The 21,609-nt window shown below is 28.5% G+C and overlaps 1 protein-coding gene across 5 annotated transcripts in view; it reads right to left on the bottom strand.

Moving 5' to 3' along the window:
• The window catches only part of LOC129607005 (eye-specific diacylglycerol kinase), a 198,621-nt gene that overhangs the window by 78,818 nt on the left and 98,194 nt on the right, over nt 1-21,609 (bottom strand). The gene's annotated exons all lie outside the window — the stretch shown is intronic.

Genomic DNA, 21,609 nt, shown 5'->3' with positions numbered 1-21,609 from the left:
AAATAATATTTTTATTAAATATTATTTAAAATTTTAAAAAAAGTGGAAAAAGAACAAGCACAACCTTAGCATTCAACGTTTTGTATGTTACTGAAAGCATATCATTATTTTTAAGTGATTTTTCTCATTGGGTAAGTTAACTCAAGATATGGGGAGTAACTGTGGTGTCAAGTTGAAAATATAATTAATGAAAGATAATTCTTAAATATTGAAGAGGGAATTAGAAAATAATATCTAAAATGCAATCAAATATTATTTTATAAATACAAATTTTATATAAACTTCAAAATTTTACCTCTATTTTTATTTGAACAAATATTAAAAACTTACTATCATTTATATCAATTACCTAAGAAAAAAAAATATTTAAAATGTTTAGAAAAAACAATCATACAGTCAGCGCAATTCATATAAAAACACTTGCTAATGGAAAGTTGTTTTCTAAGTACTCGAATTAGCAAAAATTTTTTTTTTTGTTTTTGCTTTTTTATTGATTGAATATTATCTCCAAAACATGTTTTATTATGTTTAAGGCGTCATTGAGGCTGCTAATTTAATTGGTGCTTGCTATTTTAAATCCCTCGCTTGTATTGTTACCGGCAAATTGTGCATTAAATATTACTTTATTGATATTGTATTGAAAAAAATAAGAATATTCGCTATTTCTAATTTGTTTTTTTTTTCTTGTGGCCAAAAATTATAATTTTTTAAAATGCCTAGAGGAAAACTTTTAATGGAAGCTGAAAAATCAAAAATCGAGGCTTATAATGAGTTGGGGATGTCACTAAGGGAAATAAGTCAAAAAATCTGCAAATCACACACGGTTCTAAGAAAGTTTTTATTATTAGGTGAAAAATATGGAAAAAATCGCATGTTCGACCATAATAAAAAGTTAACATCTCGGCAAAAATCTCTAATCTTTCGGGAAATAAGAAAAGATCCAGGACAATACAAACCTTCGGCGGCTCAAATTGTTAATAATTTAAATCTACCAATCAAGAAGCGTCGTGTGCAGCAAATATTAAGACCTAATAAGAATATAATTTATAAAAAACCATTAAAGAAACCTGAACTTTTAAAACGACATAAAATCGCTAGATTGTAATTTGCTAAAGGGCATAATATAAAATTCAATTTAGGACGGTCCGGACGGTTTTTCATACTATTGGCATGACAAAAGAATAAAGGACGAGGTAAAACTAAGTAGAAACTTTGGAGGGGGCACCGTTATGGTTTGGGTTCCTTTTTGCGCTCAAGGGAAAAGTTCTATTGTATGGGTACCAACAAAAATGAATGCACTCTTATACATTGAAATGTTGGAGAATTATATGCTCGATAGAGTCAAAGAGCTAATTGGATCCAATTTCGTATTTCAGCAGGACAATGCTGCTGTACATACCGCTAGGGTTGTAAAAAACTGGTTTCGTGAAAAAAATATTGAAGTTTTGAGCTGGCCAGCACGAAGTCCAGACCTTAGAACCCCATAACCCCATAGAAAATCTGTGGGGAATGCTCTCCCGCGTCGTATATAAAAATGGAAAGCATAGAGCTCAAAGAGGCTATAAAACCAGCATGGGACTCATTTACCACAGCGGACCTTCAAAAACTCGTCAACACTATGCCGAACAGAATTTTTGAAGTAATCAAAAATAAGGGAGGGTGGACACATTATTAAGCACCAGCATTTGAAATTTTATTTTAATTTTTTGTATTATTTTTATTTAAAAATTTAAATGTTTTTATATGAATTGCGTGATGTTTTTATATCAATTGAATTATTTATGTTAAAATTTTATAAAAATTGAATTAAAAATATTAATGTTTTGTTATGAAATGTATTTTTATTCGTTATACAAAACAAAAAAACCAAAAATATAAAAATTTAATTTATTTTACATAAAAATATTAACAAATTCAATACTGTTTTTATGTGAATTGCGCTGACTGTATATTTTTATGACCGGATTTGAATATTTTTCTATTTTTGAAATAAATGGTATTTTACCAAATGACTCAAAAATTCCGACTGTAAAATAACAGGTACTTTAAAATTTTTGTTCAAGTATTTTAAAATTCTTTCTGTTTAGAATTAAGATAGGTCATACATACACAAGCAGGGACATTTTATAAATAGATTGCTCTTGTTTACCTATATGGAAAAAGTTAATAAGGTATGGAAAAAAGCACAGCAAAATTTTTGAAGCACTCAATATAACATGTTTGAAATAGTTTTAAAATAATTATTTAAAAACTATTTATTGAAAGTAGGTAAAATTTATTGGAAGTAGGTACATACATATTTATTTTTAATAACTTAAAAACTAACTGAAATTATTTGAAACAATTTTATAAGTAACGTATAAATAACCGAAATGAGATACTTCAAATTGTTGAAATGTGTCAACCTATAATTACTTTTATTAACATTTTTGTTAGACAACACCACTCAACTAACCTTATTGGGAAATACAAAATGTGCAAAAAAAATCATACATATTCCTCATTAACATTTGAAACCATACTGAAATATGAATTTGAAATTTTTTTTCATTTTTTCTTTCCTCCTACCTTTCTTTCTTTTTCGTGCAATAGAATTTAAATGGGAAGCTTTTTAAAAAATGTGTATAATATCCTAAGATTTTTTAAAATATTACACTCTTTTTTACGTAAAAAAAAAAGAAAAAAAATAATAAGAAATATGACACGATCAGTAGCATTTAAAGAAAAAAACAGGAACGAAGCCAAAAGTTCGTAATATTTCGTTAAAAAAATTGAGAATTGGGACTTGTTACATATAAACACATTAGCTTCTTTTATGTACTTACACATGTACGCGCAATCTGTGTAACATATTCTTGTTTTTCGAAAAATTACACTTTTAATGAGATTAATCATTTTCAAAAATTTCCTCGTTTTTTGTTAAAAAAGAAAAGCAATGTGTGTCCTTGTATATATTATACTTATTATGTGATAAAAGGAATAAGGAGACAAATTAATTAAAAATAAAAAAAACTTGAAAGAAAAATTTTTTTTAACTGTTATAGAGAAAATAAACCATTATGAATTGTTTGTTATAGACATTGCTATGTTTGTCGTCCATTTCTTCTTTTTCATTTTCTTTTTCAAAATTATAATCGTTAAATGTTCCAATATTATTTATAAAATTTTCTGTTTTACAGAAAGAAAACAGAAAATTTCTTTTCTGTTAAACAGAAAAGAAATTTTCTGTTTTACAGAGTAAATTTTAATACAACAACAACATTTTGAAACTAAATTTTGGTTTTTTTTTCTCATAAAATCTCTAAAAATTTAAAAATTTGTTTTTGTTTTATGTTGAGTGCAAAAAGTACAATATCTTTAAAATAGTGGCAAATTAGGCTGCGTTTTAGGGATGGACAGTGCTAAAAATGCACCGAAAAGTGCTAAATTGACACCACTGCTAACAAGTCCAAAAGATAGATTTTTCTTACGGAGTATTCCAACTTGTTGTCTTCGTTCCTGTTTCTTTTTTAAAATTCCATTTTCAGTCGTGTTCAGCGTTACCGTTTTGATACTTTTGTGCAACAATTTGCACATTTTAGGATTTTGTGTACCTCTTTTTTGCCATATTTTTTAAATTTTGCACATTTTTTTTTTAATTTCAAAAAAGATTTTTACTATTACATTAACCTAACAAATATTACAAAACAGATTTTTCCAATTCTTATAAATAACTTTTTTAGAAGAATATGTATACGTATCAACATAAGCGACGAGTTATATTTCGCTTGAATATTGCATTTTTAACACGATTTATATTATGTTTGTTACTTATGAGTTTTTAAGAAAAAGATCGAGTCTCGAATTTTGATTTGAATTTTGATTTAATTTAAATATGTACCTGACGCTAGCAGTTTGACTTCCAAAACTAAATTTTCTTTCCATTATAAATATGAAAAGGTAGAGTAAATTATAAGTTGTTTTACAAGGTAGAATGTTCTTCAAAAGTTTTAAAGTTTTCAGAGCAAAGTCAGATCTTTGAAATTTTGACTTCCAAAACTAAATTTTGTTTCCATTATAAATATGAAAAGGTAGAGTAAATTATAAGTTGTTTTACAAGGTAGAATGTTCTTCAAAAGTTTTTAAGTTTTCAGAGCAAAGTCAGATCTTTGAAATAAATAAAGTAAATTTTCAAAAAAAATAAAGAAAATTTGACATTCTTTACTGAAAACAACAAAACTTTTGAAGAATATCCTATTGCGTCTCGTCATATATCTTACACAAAGTGGGCCATAATCTTTGAATAATAAAAAAATATTAATATTTTATTTGATTCGGCTTAATTTTATAAAGTTATAGCAAAAGTAAAATTTTGCACTTTTATTTTAAAAATTGTACTTATTTTTGCACATTTTGAAATTTTACAATGGAAACACTGATTGTGTCGTATTTTTTCTTATTTTTGTTTTTCTTTTTTTTTTATTATAAATATTTTTTAAAAAGCTTTCCATTTAAATTCTGTTCAACGCAAAAGAAAGAAAAGTAATAAAGTTGGGTCAAACCAATGGTTTGTATTGTAGCACTTTTCCCTTCAACAATTCGTGAAAATACTGCTTTTCAATACAGTGTAGTATACACTTCTCATATTACACTTAATAAGAACGGTCGTGTTTCTGCTTACGCTTTGTAATAATAATAGTAGCAATAATATTTACTAAAATTTAACTTTGCAACTGAAAAATACAGAAAAACAATAAACACAAAAACAATAACTTACTATTAAATTAGCAGTATTACTCACGATTTTATAACAAAATTTTATTTTTACTTTTTTGACCTACCTAAGCTGCTTAGTGCACATATTTCGTAAAAAATAAAACACAAAAAAAAAAAAAAACAAAAAAAATTTTTTGTAGAACAAAAGCAAAAAAGAAGAAAAAAAATTGTTCTTGAATTTTTTGCAAACGTGAGTGATACATTATTACATAATACGCAGTTTATACTAATTAAAATAAAAAAAATAAAAAGGAGCTGATAACTTTTTCTGTTAATAAAAGTTCCCATACCACTTAAATTATCATGTACTTAAAATTTGAAGTACAGTGGAATTCACTTATAACAACGTCGCTTACAACGACGAACCTAATAAAACGACCAAACTTCCAACATTTCGTTGGCTCACATACATTTTCTTAGAAAAAAAAATCTGATATAACGACACGTCTATAGCGACCGTATTGGATGTTACAACTCGTTTTTTTATGATTTTTAAATCGGACATAACAACGAAAAAAATAAAAAAAAAACACAAAAGCACAAAAAATAAAAAAAAAATACAAAAACTCAAAAAATAAAAAAAAAAACACAAAAAAATAAAAAATTTTTACAATACACCTATGTATATGTACATACATTTATGCACAATTTTTCGTTTGTTTTGTGTATTTTGCTTTAATTGTCAGTTAAAGCGACAAAACAATGCTGCAAATTTAGCAAGCAATGTAATGTACATTATGTAGTTATAGTTTTGCACATAAATTTTTTTTGTTAGCTATGGGTGCTGTCTACACGTTCAGTGTATCAGTCAGTTTTAACTGAAGCTCCATGTATTTGTTGTATGTTTGAAAGGAATGAGAAAAAGTTGAAATGAAAAAATTAAAAAATTTTTTACAAGACAATTAATAAATAAATACCACCAATGAATATTTGGAATATACGTATGTATATCGTCTCTTTTGATTTTTAATAGCTTGGATTATTTTTTTTTTTTGTTGAATTGTTTATACCGACTACCGGTTATAAAGTCCGAATTTGGTCGGTCTCTTGGGCGTCGTTACAAGCGAATTCCACTGTAATTAAAAGTTAAAAGAGTAAAATAATTATCGAGATGAGTTCGATCTACGGATGCGATAGTTCAATATGCTCTGTATCAGACGCTAAAATTATTTATTAAAAATATTTTGTGTGTGAGGGATGCATGGAGCATCATTCTAAACTGGGCGACTTGTTCAATGAAATTAATGTATCCCTCAATAAGCAAAAAGATTAGTACATGGAACTGGCCGCGAAATGTATGTACGTTATTAGAAGCAATTCGGCATCTTTTAATGAAATAGCCAAGGATTATGAAGTTCTCAACTGCATTTTAAGCAAACTACCCAGAAACGAGCAGGCATCATCAGTAGATCTAGAGCAGTTACCAAAAAGATTGGAGTTTTCGCTTAATGATAAACTTCACAAACTAATCGACTCTAAAAGCACTTGCATGGGGTCTCTTAAGGAGTCAGTTAGTTCTCTTTAGGGCGACGTGAACAAATTATGCGTTAAGGTAGATGCCAGCCTTGATACATCTTTCCACACATATAAGTTCAACCAGACTTATATAATTTTAAACGCGAAAGATGCCTGGTGTCAGACCAACGAAGCATGGAGCTATGAGCCTTTTGTGGGATCAACAGTTACTCCATGGCCTGGTATTTTCAAACCAACAGTTGGCAATAGTGCATCGTTGCAGGATGAATTGAGCTGTTCTGAGCCTCCTGCAAGTTGCAATATGTCCGTCGCTGCTGAGACTAATTGCTCAAATGAAATATCTTGCACTAATTGCATCAGGGTTTCCAAGCGATCAGCCGCTAGATCTCCCTCAATTTTCGCCTCAATGTTCGAACCTATTTTTTTCAAGATTCCCAGTGACCACAACAGTAAATAGCCTTAAGTTGTTATTAGTTAAAAAATTTAAGTGCGATAATGTAACCGTAGCTAATATCACCTCAAATAACTTAAAATATAAGCCCAAATACAAGTCTTTCAAAGTTACTGTACCTTCTTCCATAGCTGATGACATAATTGGTCATAAGTTTTGGCATGTGGGTACGGTGATTCAGTATTTTAGGGATTATGACTCAATTGGGAGTGATGTTTTCTACGAGAAAGCTAATGCTTCAATGCACTCTAAACTTAAACCAATACTTACTAACCCATTTAATAATAAGAGGGACAGGAAACAGGTTAATTTCCAAAATACAAACAATATAGACAACTCCTCACGCACTGATTCTTCTCGCATAGGCTAGCATACTAGATAGGTTTTTCCCGCAACAATAAACTTAAAGGGAACAATAACAGTAATAAAAAAGGAAAAATAAAAAATTTTAAAAATAATAGTAATAACAAAAGTAAAAATGCTGATAACAATAATAATAATAACAATAATAGTAAAAATAATAATAAGAATAATAATAATAATAATAATAATAATAATAATAATAATAATAATAATAATAATAATAATAATAATAATAATAATAATAATAATAATAATAATAATAATAATAATAATAATAAAGATAATAATAATAGCAATATCTATAACGTTAACAATAATAATGATAAGAATAATAATGATAACAATAGTAATAATAATAATAATAATAATAATAATAATAATAATAATAATAATAATAATAATAATAATAATAATAATAATGATAATAATAATAATAATAATAATAATAATAATAATAATAATAATAATAATAATAATAATAACAATAATAATAATAATAATAATAATAATAATAATAATAATAATAATAATAATAGTAATCATAATACTGACATGAATCTTCATAACAATAATATAAATAACGATGAAATTAATGGAAAGACCATAGCGACAATACAAATAATAACAAGAATAATAGTATTAACAATGAACCAAATAACCAAATTTCATTCAGGGTAAAACATTCACAGCTAACACCCAATTTTCTATATCTATACCCAACCCTCACAACCTACCCAAGGCTCGCTTATTGCAAACATATCCGCCTGCTAACTCCTCTGATCGTTCGTATGACCAAAAGGTCCGTTGAAGATGGCGACAATACTTATGTACCATCTCGCTTCAGAGATCGGGCTGTATATGAGAATGTTAAATTGTACTTGGCATACCTTCACGATGCGGCGGAGAATGTCCACCACAATGGTAAAACTAGTTTAGGTGTTAAGGTTTTTATTGAAAGTGAGGGCCTTCCCTCTGATTATACTATTTTATATGCTTATTGAAAAAATTTCAGGACACTTTAAATATATCTGCCGCCAGTGTCGATAAAAATTTACAAACAATTAGGAGCCATATGAAAAGTAAATCGATAGATTATTTGCAGAGGATGAGGATGAGGGAAGTTCAAGTAGCTCTTGTAACAACAATAACTTGGTCCAATTAACTGGTTTAAATAGTATGACTATGACTGTAAAACAACTTTCTTTGTACTATCAAAATGTCCGTGGACTAAGGACTAAAACTAACACTGTTCTGTTTAACTCTTCTCTTCTTGACTGTGATATTTATGTTCTAACGGAAAGTTGGTTGTCCCCCTCCATCAATAATCTTGAATTATTCGACTCTTCTTTTTCTGTTTTTAGAAAGGACCGACATGCACTTCTCTTGCAGGGACACACACCAAAGGGAGGTGGGGTATTAATCGCCGTTAAAAACTCGTTATCAGCTAGTATTATGGACATTCAAAACTCCGATGACCTTGAAATCATCGCAGTTAAAATTGAGCTGAAATCCAAAATGCTTTTCGTAGTCAATTACTATATACCGCCTTACTCAAGTAATGAGTTATATGCGAAATTTTCTTCGGCAATTTGTTTTCGGAGATTTTAATCTCCCCAAAATTAGGTGAATGACTCATGATGAGGAACCATTTTTGATATCGATTGACTGTTCTAGTGAGTTGGAGTTGTCCTTTATAGATACCTTTCATCTAAATAATTTGCAACAAAAATCGTCAATAACAAACAATTAATCGGGGCAACTGGATCTAGTCTTTACTTCCAATTGGTACAATTGTTTACCTATAACTGTCCCGGATTCGTTGGTTAACGTTGATATCTATCATCCTCCGATATCTTTCTCTTATTGCATTGACGACCAACCATCTATTGCCCTTTTCTATCGTTTTGATTTTGAAAGGGCGAATATCGCATTGCTAAATGATTTCCTTTCTACTTACGACTTCTCTTCAGTATTTAACTCTACTGATATTGTGTCTATGAATGGTAAGTTTTACGAAATCATTTGATCATTTGAAATCAACAATACAATTCATTGCTGCATTTGAATTGTTTATTCCAGTGTTGAAAACTAAAGATACTGGCTCTGGTCCTCCATGGTTTTTACAAGAGTTGAGGGTACTTCGCAACTAAAAGAATAAGCTGTGGCGCAAATATCTCTCCACTAAAGGCGACAGGAACTATGACAATTTCCGATTGTCGTATGATCAATTTAAATTAGTAGCAAAAGAACATTACTTAATACGTAAGATAACTTAATACGTAATCCCAAAGTTTTTTGAAAGTTCATAAACCATAAGAGGAAAGTGCTAGTTATCCAACCTTCTTGAAATTCGGCGGGAATATAAGTAATAATTCCCAAATTATTTCCGAATCTTGTCACGAACTCTTTTGCGGTTGAAAAATATCTTTCCAATTTGGGTTCTAGTAATTCTCCTGGACCAGATGGAGTTCCTGAGATTATTTTAAGCAGGTGCTGCTCTTCTCTGGCGCCCATCTTAACCTTAATTTTTAATAAGTCATATTCTTCGGATATTTTCCCGTCTGTGTGGAAGGAAGCTTTCATTAGGCCAATCCATAAGAAAAACAATAAAAATGACGTGTCAAACTATCGTCCTATAGCTAAACTGTCGGCAATTCCTAAGGTTTTTGAGTTGATGGTATATAACAATATTTATTTCCATTGTGTGCCATTCATTAGTGCGCGTCAGCATGACTTCTTGAAAAAGAAATCCACGGTGACTGATCTAGTGGAAGCCAAGACAGTTTTCTCAAATAATATGGAAAATGGGTATCAGACGGACGTAATTTACACAGACTTTAGCAAAGCTTTTGACATATTACCACATGAGATTATTATTTTAAAATTGAAACTCTTAGGATTCCTTGACAACTTCTTAGCACGGATAAAGTCATATCTTTCTGGCAGGACTTACAGAGTCCTCTTTCGTTCAGCAATTTCCTCGCCTCTTTCGCCTAATTCTGGTGTACCCCAGGGTAGTCACTTAGGTCCGTTTCGATGCTAACGCACAGTGAGGTGTTAATATATGCTGATGACATGAAAATTTAAAAAAAAATAAGCTCTACAAATGATGCGTTGTTTCTTCTGAATGATTTTAACCGCTTCTACGGCTGGTGCTCAAGTAACAACCAAAAAATCAATGTAAGTAAATGTGCACAAATGTGCTACTCTAGGCAAAAATGGTCATTTTTTACAAACTATACTTTGAATAGCTAAGCTCTCAGTCGAGTAGATTCAATAATGGACCTGGGTGTTTGCTTCGATAGCAAGTTATCATTAATAAACCACTATAATCATATCATATGCAGATCAAGCTCGATGTTAGGTTTCATTAAACCCTGGTCAAAGGAGTTTAACGATCCTTATGTCTTAAAATCAGGTCCGTCCTCATCTTGAATATGCTTCTCAAGTATGATAACCCTATTACGATACACGTATTAATAGGATTGAGTAGGAATTATTCAAAAAAATTTTTTGACGTTCGCACTGCGCCTTTTTCCTTGGGAGGACCCCATCATTCTTCCATCTTACGAGTACAGACTCAAATTAATTGACCACACTGGATAAAAGACGTGACGTTGCGGGTTTGTTATTCGTTTTTCAACTTATGAACACTGACTTGATCTCCCCCGACATTTTAAATAAAATTGTGATTAATTCCAACCTTAGGTCTCGTTCCCCGGATCTTTTAATGGTTCCTTTTCATAGGACCAATTATGGGAAATATGAACCTGTTAGCAGAATGCTGCGTTTATGCAACAAACACAAACACATACTTGACTTTTCATTGAAGAAAGACACGATGAAAAAGCTTCTATTTACTTATAGTTAAGTTATAACCCTTTGCTTTATTTTAAGAAATTCTTGTTTTAGCTTTTCATTGTCTATATTCATATTTAATGGAATATTATTACTAATAAGTTTTATTTTGTATAATTTATAAATTTAATTTGTAAGTGAAAAATTTGTTCTGTCTAAAAAATATGTATCTGTATATTCATTCTTTAATTTTAAGTTATGTAAAACGTTTGAGCTAAACATAAATAGATAAATAAATAAATAAATACCTATCACACTATTAAAATTATTTTCATTCATATACAAAACTATTTCTGGGATTTCATATACTTAGGATGATGCATATCTGCAGTCTTTGAAATAAAGCTAAAATTAAAATAAAGTGGGGTTAACATAATGCTCAATTTTAAGGGTTAATTGCCTGATTTAAGAAAAATAGTTATATTTTTTAATGTCATGGAATTGGTCGTTAGCTTCTTGCGTTTAATAGAAATTTGAAAAAGCTTGCGGTTTCGGAAATATAAGGTGTCAAAAATTCAAATTTTACAAATTTCAAGAGGCGATAACTTGAGAGGGAGTGGAGATAGAGAAAAATTTTCTTCTAACGAAATGAACTGTTTGTTAATGTCTAAAAGCCCTTGTACATGTAAAATATCAACCTTGTACATGCTGGGGTCTGGAAGAAGAACGACATCAAAAATTTGGAAAAAAAGGACTTTAGATAACGGTAAATTTGAACGGCCATTTTGTTTTTCTAAAGTTTAACTATAGTATACCGCGCTAGGGGAAGCAAGCCACTGCCTTTCTGCGTTTGCAAAATTTCAAAAATGCTTATGATTTCATTGCAACAAATAGTTAAAAAAGTTCATTTTTAGGGTTTTGGGGGGTATAACTTCTAGAGGGGGGGAGATAGGTAAAAATTTTGTTCCACGGAAATAAGTTTCTAGTGAAGATCTATGTACGTATTAAATTTCAGCTTTCTATCTTCAAGGGTGTAGAAGTTTTGTAAACAAAAAAAATGTCTACGGGCGGACGGGCAGGGCGGACAGAATGAAACTAATAACCACTTTTTTCAAAAAATGTTTGGAAAAGTACTAAAAAAGGCAGTAAAATTTGTTAAATTCTTATTTCAGTATGGTGTCAGATATTAATGAGGAGGGATGCATGATTTTTATACCCTGCACTTCGTGAAGGGTATATTAACTTTGGTATGGAGTTTGTAACTACTTGAAGGAGACTAGAGAAAAAGCTCTTCATTTAAAGATAATGAAATCCTACCAGTACCAAATAAAAGGGTTTTAGAAGTTTTGCTTGTAGTTTTTCCGCTTTTTAAATAATTTTAAATAATTATAAATGAAAATATTATTATATTTAATTGATAATTAAAATATAACTACGGAATTTTGTCAGCTTTGTAATAAGTATGAATTTTTTTTGTTATTTCTTCTCAAAAAATAGCCATTTCGATTTAAAAAAGCCAATGTATTTAATAAGGTCGTGCTTTCAAATTTCATTGGACTTGGTAGATATAAAGACATTACCATAAGCAAAAGTAACTTAAAGCTTAACAACGAAAATAAAAAATTAAGAGCTTTTTTTATGTAACAAAAAATTAAATATGCAGCTTAAACAGGTATTCAAAGAACTAAATTTTCTGCATGTATGTATGTATAAAACCATATATCAAGTATGGCAACCTTCGTTCTTTGGGCTTCGGGATCGCTTTCTTACGAAATCCCCTTGATTACTAAAATTTTAGAAGTAACTCATACAAATTTAACACTGATGCACTGATGCATGATTAAATTCTGATGCATAATATTGATGTGAATTACACTCGAAATAGAATAATGATAATGAACAAAATCGTGATACAAGACACACGGAAATATTTTGCTTGAAAATTGTCATCGAACTGGGTATGCAATGAAATAAAATTTTAGCGGATATTTTCGGCGGCATAAAAAATAAAGCATTTATTGCCTCATATGTTATGTTAATATTTCTTTAAAGTGAAGTATTATTTTCACGAGAGTAAACTTTATCAGTGTTAGCCCGTAGCGTCATACTCTATTCTATGTATATCAATAGCTTAATAGTGTCAATATGGCGACCCCAAGTAAGAATTTCCAAGAGTAATACCCTAAAAAATCTACCAAAAATCTCATAAAACTCTCACACCATACTCGAATACTTTTATAATTTTTTTTGTGTTTATGCAACACTCGTAAGGTTCTTACAACAAAGACTAAGCACTTGTAGTGTTAAAAATTCTGCTACTCTCATAGCAGAACTACTTTCAGCAAGCCATAAAAAATTTTAATTCTCATAAAATATTTTTTATAAGATGTCAATTCTTATAGAATTTTGTTCTTAAAAGAATCCCTTTATAAGCAAATGTCAGAACATGAGAAATAAAATACGCAAAAAGTGACGTAAAAAATATGTTTATAAACTACACACTGCTTTAAGCAATCAGTTCGATTTTATAAAATGGAAAAATTTAATTGAAGAAGAGATCATGTAGCTTCCGAAAAAAAATCTAGAGTTAAAAGCATCATCAAATTTTGAAAAACCTGATGTAAATATTATAAAAGATTCTAATTGTCATCAATCAGACATAATCATGCCTGACGATTCTACAAATTTACAACAAAATAATAATTTTAGAGTCAAGAATTATCAGTGCCAACTTCATTGTATGTGTTGCAAACGGAAACAAATAATGATATACCTGTAAACATTATTCGTTTAGGAATCCATTATTCTCAAAAGAGGAATTTAATTCTCAGAAGTCTAGTTTTTAGGCGCGGCCATTTTACTATTGTCACTTTTCCTTATCCAAATTTTAACCCTAATGAGACTGAGAATTCTTTTTTTGGAAAGAAGTCAGAAAAATTGTACAGAAATTATTAAATTAAAATTAATGAAGTGCAAAATTATAGCTTTATTTGAATATAGTAAAACTTAAGTTGGCTTTTGTTTAACAATAAATTCTTAAATTTCAAAATTTATGTAAAAAAAAGAAATAAGGGTAAAGATATTATAGGGTTAAAAAATATGTATAAAAATTTTTTAAATTTTAATTATTTTTAATTGGCGTTGATTTTTTCGAAGCACAATACCAACTTTTCTTAATAAAATTTTAATGCCAGCAACTTTTTGATTTATAATAATGGCAAAAAATTACTTTAATTTCCCATATTTATAATTTTATAATATTAAATTTTTAAATACAAATATTTAATGATTACATATCATCTACGTAAACATATGTATATATTTATAAACATCATAAACATAAAACATATGTTTTATTTCATTTTTGTTAAAAAAGTTATTATTAAAGCGCCATAGATACATATATTTTTAATAAAGTTCGAAGTAAAACCGATATATTTATTCTACAATGTATTTCTTTCTCCTTCTAGTAACACCATTATAAATGGCTTGTGAGAGTTTTCGTAACTCTCATACTAGTTTTGGTATGAGAGTTACGAGTATTTGCGTTAAAAACTCTTTTAATGGGAGCTTAACTCTCATTACAAGAATTATTAACTCCAGTAATTGCGCTCTTTTGATCTTGTAACGATCTTACTAGGGTGTTTTAGTGTTCTACAAGACTGAAATTATAAGAATAATATTCTTTAAGAACTCTCAAGATAGCTCTACCAGAGTCTTAGGAGATAAAAGTTGTTACTTGGGGGCAAAAATTTCAATATGACAAAATAATCTAGATTTTGCTAAGCACTTTTTTTAAATTGAGTGAGTGCTTTGTGCTTAAATTGGAACTTTATTTTTTCAAATTGTAAAAATATATTGACAAATCTCTGTCACTTCTTTCTTTTATTATTTCTACACTACTTTGTTATTTTGAACAAAGATGTAATTTTGAACAAAATGAAGAGAAAATTTATTCGTTATTCCTTCTTCTCATGTACTAATTCGTTGAAAGCGCATCTCGACATAATAAAAGCACAGGCCTGAAACTTAATAAGTATATCAAGCAACTGGTAATAAGTATATCAAGAAATTGTTTCGAATATGCTAAAATTCCTTTCCTTTAGCCGCAATATTAATATAAACAAAAATATTATATTCATTTGAAATAAAATTAAAATATTTTTGAATAAATAACAGGTAAATAAATTGAAAAGTGTATAAATAATTTCAGTATTAAATTTATTTTGTGAATTAGCTATAAAACTATAGTGATTTTTTATAGCTATAAAATTAGCTATAAAACTATAGTGAATTAGCTATAAAACTATAGTGGTTAGTCCCGAGTTAGAATTGTAACGATCTATGTTTTAAAAAATTTCTTTTTTAGTTTTAAAATATTTAAATTTATGATGAAATGGAATATATGTATGTATGTATAACTTAAGTATCTATATATATAGTCTAATCCAGGCTAGGTTAGAAAAAAATGATTTTTAGCGACCGTATTGTGTAAACAATAGGTAGGTTATGTGATGGCAACAAATTTTGCATATCGAATTTTCGGTGGGAATGCACTTCTTCATAGTAGGGAAGTGTAAATAAACTATTTTTAGCAACCTGTCGGTCTGTCGGTCCGTCGGTCTGTCGGCCTGTCGGTCTGTCGATTTGTTTGTGTACGCGTGTATCTCAAGTTCGGCTGAACCGATTTTGATGAAATTTTATATGTAAGTTTATTTCAAACATGGCACGGATTGACCAACTTTTGGAATATATCAGACTTCGGGAACTACACTTTTAGCGGGCCTGTTTTACATTTTTGACCATTTTGAAGAAAATATTCAACCGATTTACTTGAAATTTCATATATAAGCTCCGCTCGAAAACTGATCTGCGGGCCGATTTTACATTTTTAACCATATCTACGGAACGGATTGATGGAATTACTTGAAATTTGATATATGAGTTTTGGTTCTTACCAAAACTAATTGGTGAGCATTTCAGGGAATTCCGGTAGCACAAAGCAAAACTTTACTAAGAGCTAAATTTACATTTTTCTAGGTATGTTAAATATAAGCTTACTAATATCTTAAAAATTGGAAGGAAGTACTTAACAGAAATTTTTATAATATTCTGTAACACTTTCACTTAACTAGACAATACACATTGCGGTCGGTTATATGCCGACCACATCAGAGTTTTTTTCTTTTTAGTCTACCACAGAAATGTAGTTTTATATAAAAAAACTTTTATTCTATATGCTCAAACATATATTTTTCTACTCCACAAAAATTTTTCTTAGAAATCAATAAAAATCAGTAAATAATTTTTAGTTGTAAATTTCAAATAAAATAAATCTCAAGAGGTGTTTTTGCTTGTGTTTTTTATTCCAAGTTTATTTTTTCCCAAAGTTTATAATATATTTAATTCAAATTAAATGAAGACTTTCTTCAAAGTCAAATTAGATTTGTTATTTTGCTAACTAAATTAGATTTGCTATTTTGCTTTGTTTTTACAAATCTAATTCCCATCATAGATAACTAAATAACTTTCTTATTATTATATTTTTATATTCTATTTTAACATAATATGTCAAATCATTTTTTTTTCGTGTTGTTGCTTTCCATGAGATACCATGAAAAAAGTGACATGGCAAGGGCTCAGTATTTTTAAAGGTTCACTTTTTTTAGCACTTTTCCAAAAATATTTAAAAAAAAGTGGTTATTAGTATCGCCCCCCCCTCTAGAAGTTATACCCCTCCAAAACCCTAAAAATGGCCTCTTTTAACTATTTGTTGCAATGCAACCATAAGCATTTTTGAAATGTTGCAAACGCATAAAGGCAGTGGCTTGCTTCCCCTAGCGCGGTATACTATAGTTAAACCTTAGAAAAACAAAATGGTCGTTCAAATTTACCGTTTTCTAAAGTCTTTTTTTTTTAATTTTTGATTTTGTTTTTCTTCTAGACCCCAGCCTGTAGAAGCTTGAAATTTTAGGGGCTTTTAGACATTAACAAATAGTTCATTTCGTTAAAAGAAAAGTTTTTTTCATCTCCACCCCCTCTCAAGTTATCGCTTCTTGAAATTTGTAAAATTTGAATTTTTGACACCTTATATTTCCGAAACCGCAAGCTTTTTCAAATTTCTATAAACACAAAAAGCTAACGGTAAATTCCATGATATTAAAAAAATATAATTATTTTTCTTAACTCACACAATTAACCCTTAAAATCGAGCATTATGTTAACCCCTCTTTATATTAATTTTTGCTTTATTTCAAACACTGCATAAATCGTTCATCCTAAATATATGCAATCCTAGAAATAACTTTGTATATGAATGAAAATAATTTTAATAGTGTGTTAGTTATACATAGACTGTATTTAAAAGCAGAATTTTCACTTGTTGAAGGGAAAAGTGCTACAATACAAACCATTGGTTTGACCCAACTTCATTAATAATACATATTTCAAATTCCTAAACATACTTATGTGAAGTTAGGCAGTGTGGCCTTGCCAATTCGGAAACCATAAGAAACCATAAGCTAGCTCGGGGTATTGTAAAATGCTACAATTAAAATTTGATAGATATTTTTTATATGAATTTCTCAAATCGTTATCCCGACTCCTGATCGTATTTTCATTATAAAGCTTTGAAAATTTGGTGCATATACATATATAAGATATAGTTTAGTTTTTTTTTATATTTTAATTAATTTGTATTTTTTTTTTCACTTACATATATTTTTTTAAATATGTAATAATACTTTTGTTGTTTTTTGCATATAAAGTCCTACATTTTTTGGCTCATACATATTAATTCGTAAAAAAAAATTAGTTTTGCTGGCTTCGTAGTGATGCATTTTCGCTACTGCTACGGAGCAAAGAAGTTTCATTCGAATTTTATTATACGTCATCCTGGAATGAAGCCTGGTCAATGGCTAATTTTGCAAAACTTCAAAATGTAGTGCGCTTGAAATTTGAATGATTGCTTTTCCGAAAATAAGTATATAGAATAAGATATAAAGTTTTATGTTGATTTTCAGCCTTTTACTAGCCCTTTTATAAAATTATTTATTTGAAATGCTTAATCTTTTTCGTAAAGAAAAAACTTGTGCAAGTAAAAATTTTTTTGAAAGATCGCTGTATCTAAAAAACTATTGAAATTTGGCATGTACCACGCAACAAAAGTTTTACTCATTTTTGATTCTTCAACCATTTGTATATATTGTTGTATACCTTTTCCAAGCATCCTGCATATAAAAATTAACAAAAATCTTATCGAGCAGTTTTTGGTTAATTTACTTTTGAACTTCCTTTTTCAATTTTCTCGGTTTGAGCTGACAAGAATCACGCAGACCATATTGCAAAATGTGTTCAATTTTTGACAATAAAGTACTACACAATGATGTGCTGTCAAAAAATGTGTTTGATAATGCGGTACTATTTTTGCAGTTTGTTTTATAACTACATTCCTACAACTGCATGTTAAGATTTTCAATATATTTTGTATTTAAAAAAAAATAATGTCGTTTAAATTTATATTTCAGTGAACTTAAAATAAAAAAATATAGAATTCAGTGGTTTCATTTTTAAAACTTTCAAAAGCATATGACTATCTCAGAACTTTCACAACTAAAAAAAAATTTTTTTTTTAAAAGCCAAATCAGTATTTGTAGCTGCGTCTTTCTGTTTTCTAAGATATTTAAGTTCTAATTTAAAAATCCAAAAGTATATTGCATTATCAAAAACATCCAAAATAATACAAAAAATAAATTTATTAATAGGTATTTATTTAGATTATTCAGGTATTAAAAAATTCTCAAATTCTTATCGCTTAAAAAATTAGAACCAAAAATAATACCCAATCATATTACTAGTTATCGATACAATGTGTTGTTTATAATTTTTTTATTGATTCTTATAAGAATAACTAATGGAAATTTCTGTTTGTAATGCAGCTGACAGACATACTGGTCCTAAGGGAGAGTAACATTTCACAATTGCCGAATTTACACGTATTCTTATGGAAAGAACAAAGGGTCCATTTTCACATCATAAATCTCCCACAAGATCAGATTTTTCCAAATTCTTAATTGGAAAGAGTTAAAATTCATTCTTTTTCTACTTTACTAGTGCTTACATTCTTAAAGTTTTGTGTTATAAGAACATTAAAAAATTTATTTTTTTGAGATTTCAATAAATGCTACACTTCAAAAAAAAAAATATGCATATTTTTTTTTCGAAATCATGAGTTGATTTTTGTGTATTTTTTTAAATTTGAGAAAATGTACATTCATACGAGTATTAGCAAGTTTGCTAATTATGTATGATAATTATGTTATGTCTCCTACTAATACATACTTCATGTACAATCATCTGTACATACCTATATTTATATGAAATATTAATTTAAAAAAGTATAATATTTTCACATTGTTAGTAAATCTAGTTCACTTTTAACCTAAACCCTCGGGAACTTTAAGAGCTTATACAAGTTACTTTATAATATTTTTATTATGTTTGTTTAACAAAAGCAATATATAATAATAACAAAAATAATTAAAACTTAAGATCTAATAATTACAAATTTAAATTCGAGCTTAAAATCTTTATTTAAAAGTTATAATCTTTAATCTTTATATACTTAAAATTTTTACTAACTTTATTTTATGTCGTGTATTCTAAATTAAAAATATAGCATTGTAGCATCAAATATTTTTTATTCAGTGTATTATAATTTTTTACCCTCAATCCTCTCAGATATGTCGCCTGACATGGGGATTCAAAAAAATGCGCAAATAGATTTAATCAAAATTATAGTTAAAATTTCGAGTTGAAATTTGAATTTTTGAAGTGTTGTTCAGAAAACTATAAGGTTCATTTTGTTATGAAAATTGTTAGGTTCTACCGAAGACGCATATATTTATGATACATCCAATTTAGTGTGAAATTTTTCGTCACAAAGGAAAATATACATACGTGTTTCCAATTTTTTTAACGACATAAACTGAGCTTAAATGAAATATTTATAACAATTAACCAAATGTTGTTATAAGATTTATTGTTAAAGAGGGAATGGAAAGCAAGGTGAAGTAAAATATGAACAAAAAAAATGAAAAAAAAAATGAAGTTACCAAAATAATTTTTTTTAAGATTTTTGTGAAGCGTGTTTTATGTTACGATATTTGTCTATATATGATTAGAATAAAATGAAATTTATAAAAATAATAAACAATGGTGTTTGTAAATTTTGGATAAGTGTTAACTGCTCTTCATTTTTTAATCTTCAATATTCTGATTTTAAATTTTCTAAAAAATTATGTTACTTTTTCAACCGCTTGGTTTATAATGTCATTCCAATGCTATAGTAATGTATATACGCGAAAGTGATTATCCACTTACAGGAAAATATTAGGATTTCTCTATGTAATGTTTTTTAAGACTCTTAACAAAACTTTGTTAAAAGAATGCCAATCTTTAATTTTTAAACGAAATAGTAAATTAAAAAAAGTATAATATTATTCTTTCTTAAAAAATTAATATTTTAAAAAATTTATTAAAAATTTAGAAAATCTATATAGATTTTCTCTGTTGTGAATACCTAAGGGACGTTTATAAATAATATAAAATTTGTATTTGTGGCTTAGTTAATAGCAACCGTATAGTAAAAACAGAAAATACTATTTTTTTTCAAATGTAATCTAATACAAGGATGGATTGAAAACAAAATTGTGTGCACACATTCCATCAAAAATCATAATTATTAATTTTATTCCTTATACCCTACGAACGTATGTACGAAGGGTATACTAAATTTGCCCTACCGTTTTTAACGTTAAAAAACAATGGTTCGAGATATAGACTCAAGTGTATGTTTTTGATTAGCGTCGAGTTTTGAGTCGATTTATCTTTGTCCGTCCGTCCCAACGATAACTCAAAAACTAATTGAGCTAAATTCACCAAATTTTCACGAATCTTTTATTATAGTAAATGCCAGAACCTATTTAAATTAGACATGATCGGGGTACTGGTTCGGGTAGCTGCCATACAATTTCAAAATTTTTTTGACTATATCTCAGAAATTATAAAAGCTATTTTATTGAAATTTTGTACAAGGGAATCTATTATTAGGGAAAATGTGTATGATAATAGTTGTTGATATTGTTTGGCGCCTTTTGATAGCTAACATACAACTTCTATAGTAGTTTAGCAATATATTAGAAAATATTGAAAGCACAGTACTGAAATTTTGCTTAAGTCGGTCCCATATATGCTATGGCATATATACTCGGTCGTAGGATAACAAATTCGTACGGGTATTACAGAGTACACACGATTAACTCTATTTTTTCTCGTTGTATCATAAAATTTATCAGATCACTAAAAGCAAAATTGGGTAAAATGGGTAAAATTAATCCAATTTTATTTTTTTTGCGTACGTAGTTCAAACAAAGTTTAAACGGAGTAACTTCGACCTTTTTGAAGCTAAAGAAAAGATTTCGGAAAACATTGTCGGAATTTGGAGAGGAAGTTTATCCGCTATGATATTTCGTCTCAAGTTTATCCAATTTTTTTATTTACTTCCATTCATCTAAATATTCATCTAGATATTGTGTTGACTAAATATTTTTGGTTCTTTTTCAGAACTTTATGGTAATAATTTTAAGTATCAACAAAATATGGAAATGGTCTGAGCATGAAAATAATGAGAATTTTGTTTTTGCAAACGAAAAACTTAAACTATGCCTTGAATTTACTATATTGAACTTTATCAATTAATTTTTTTT

Source organism: Condylostylus longicornis, unplaced genomic scaffold, assembly GCF_029603195.1.
Source record: "Condylostylus longicornis isolate FDR11 unplaced genomic scaffold, ASM2960319v2 ptg000024l, whole genome shotgun sequence".
Taxonomy (NCBI): Eukaryota; Metazoa; Arthropoda; class Insecta; order Diptera; family Dolichopodidae; genus Condylostylus; species Condylostylus longicornis.
The sequence above is the reverse complement of the archived record's forward strand: the minus strand, read 5'-3'. Positions and strand labels throughout refer to the sequence as shown.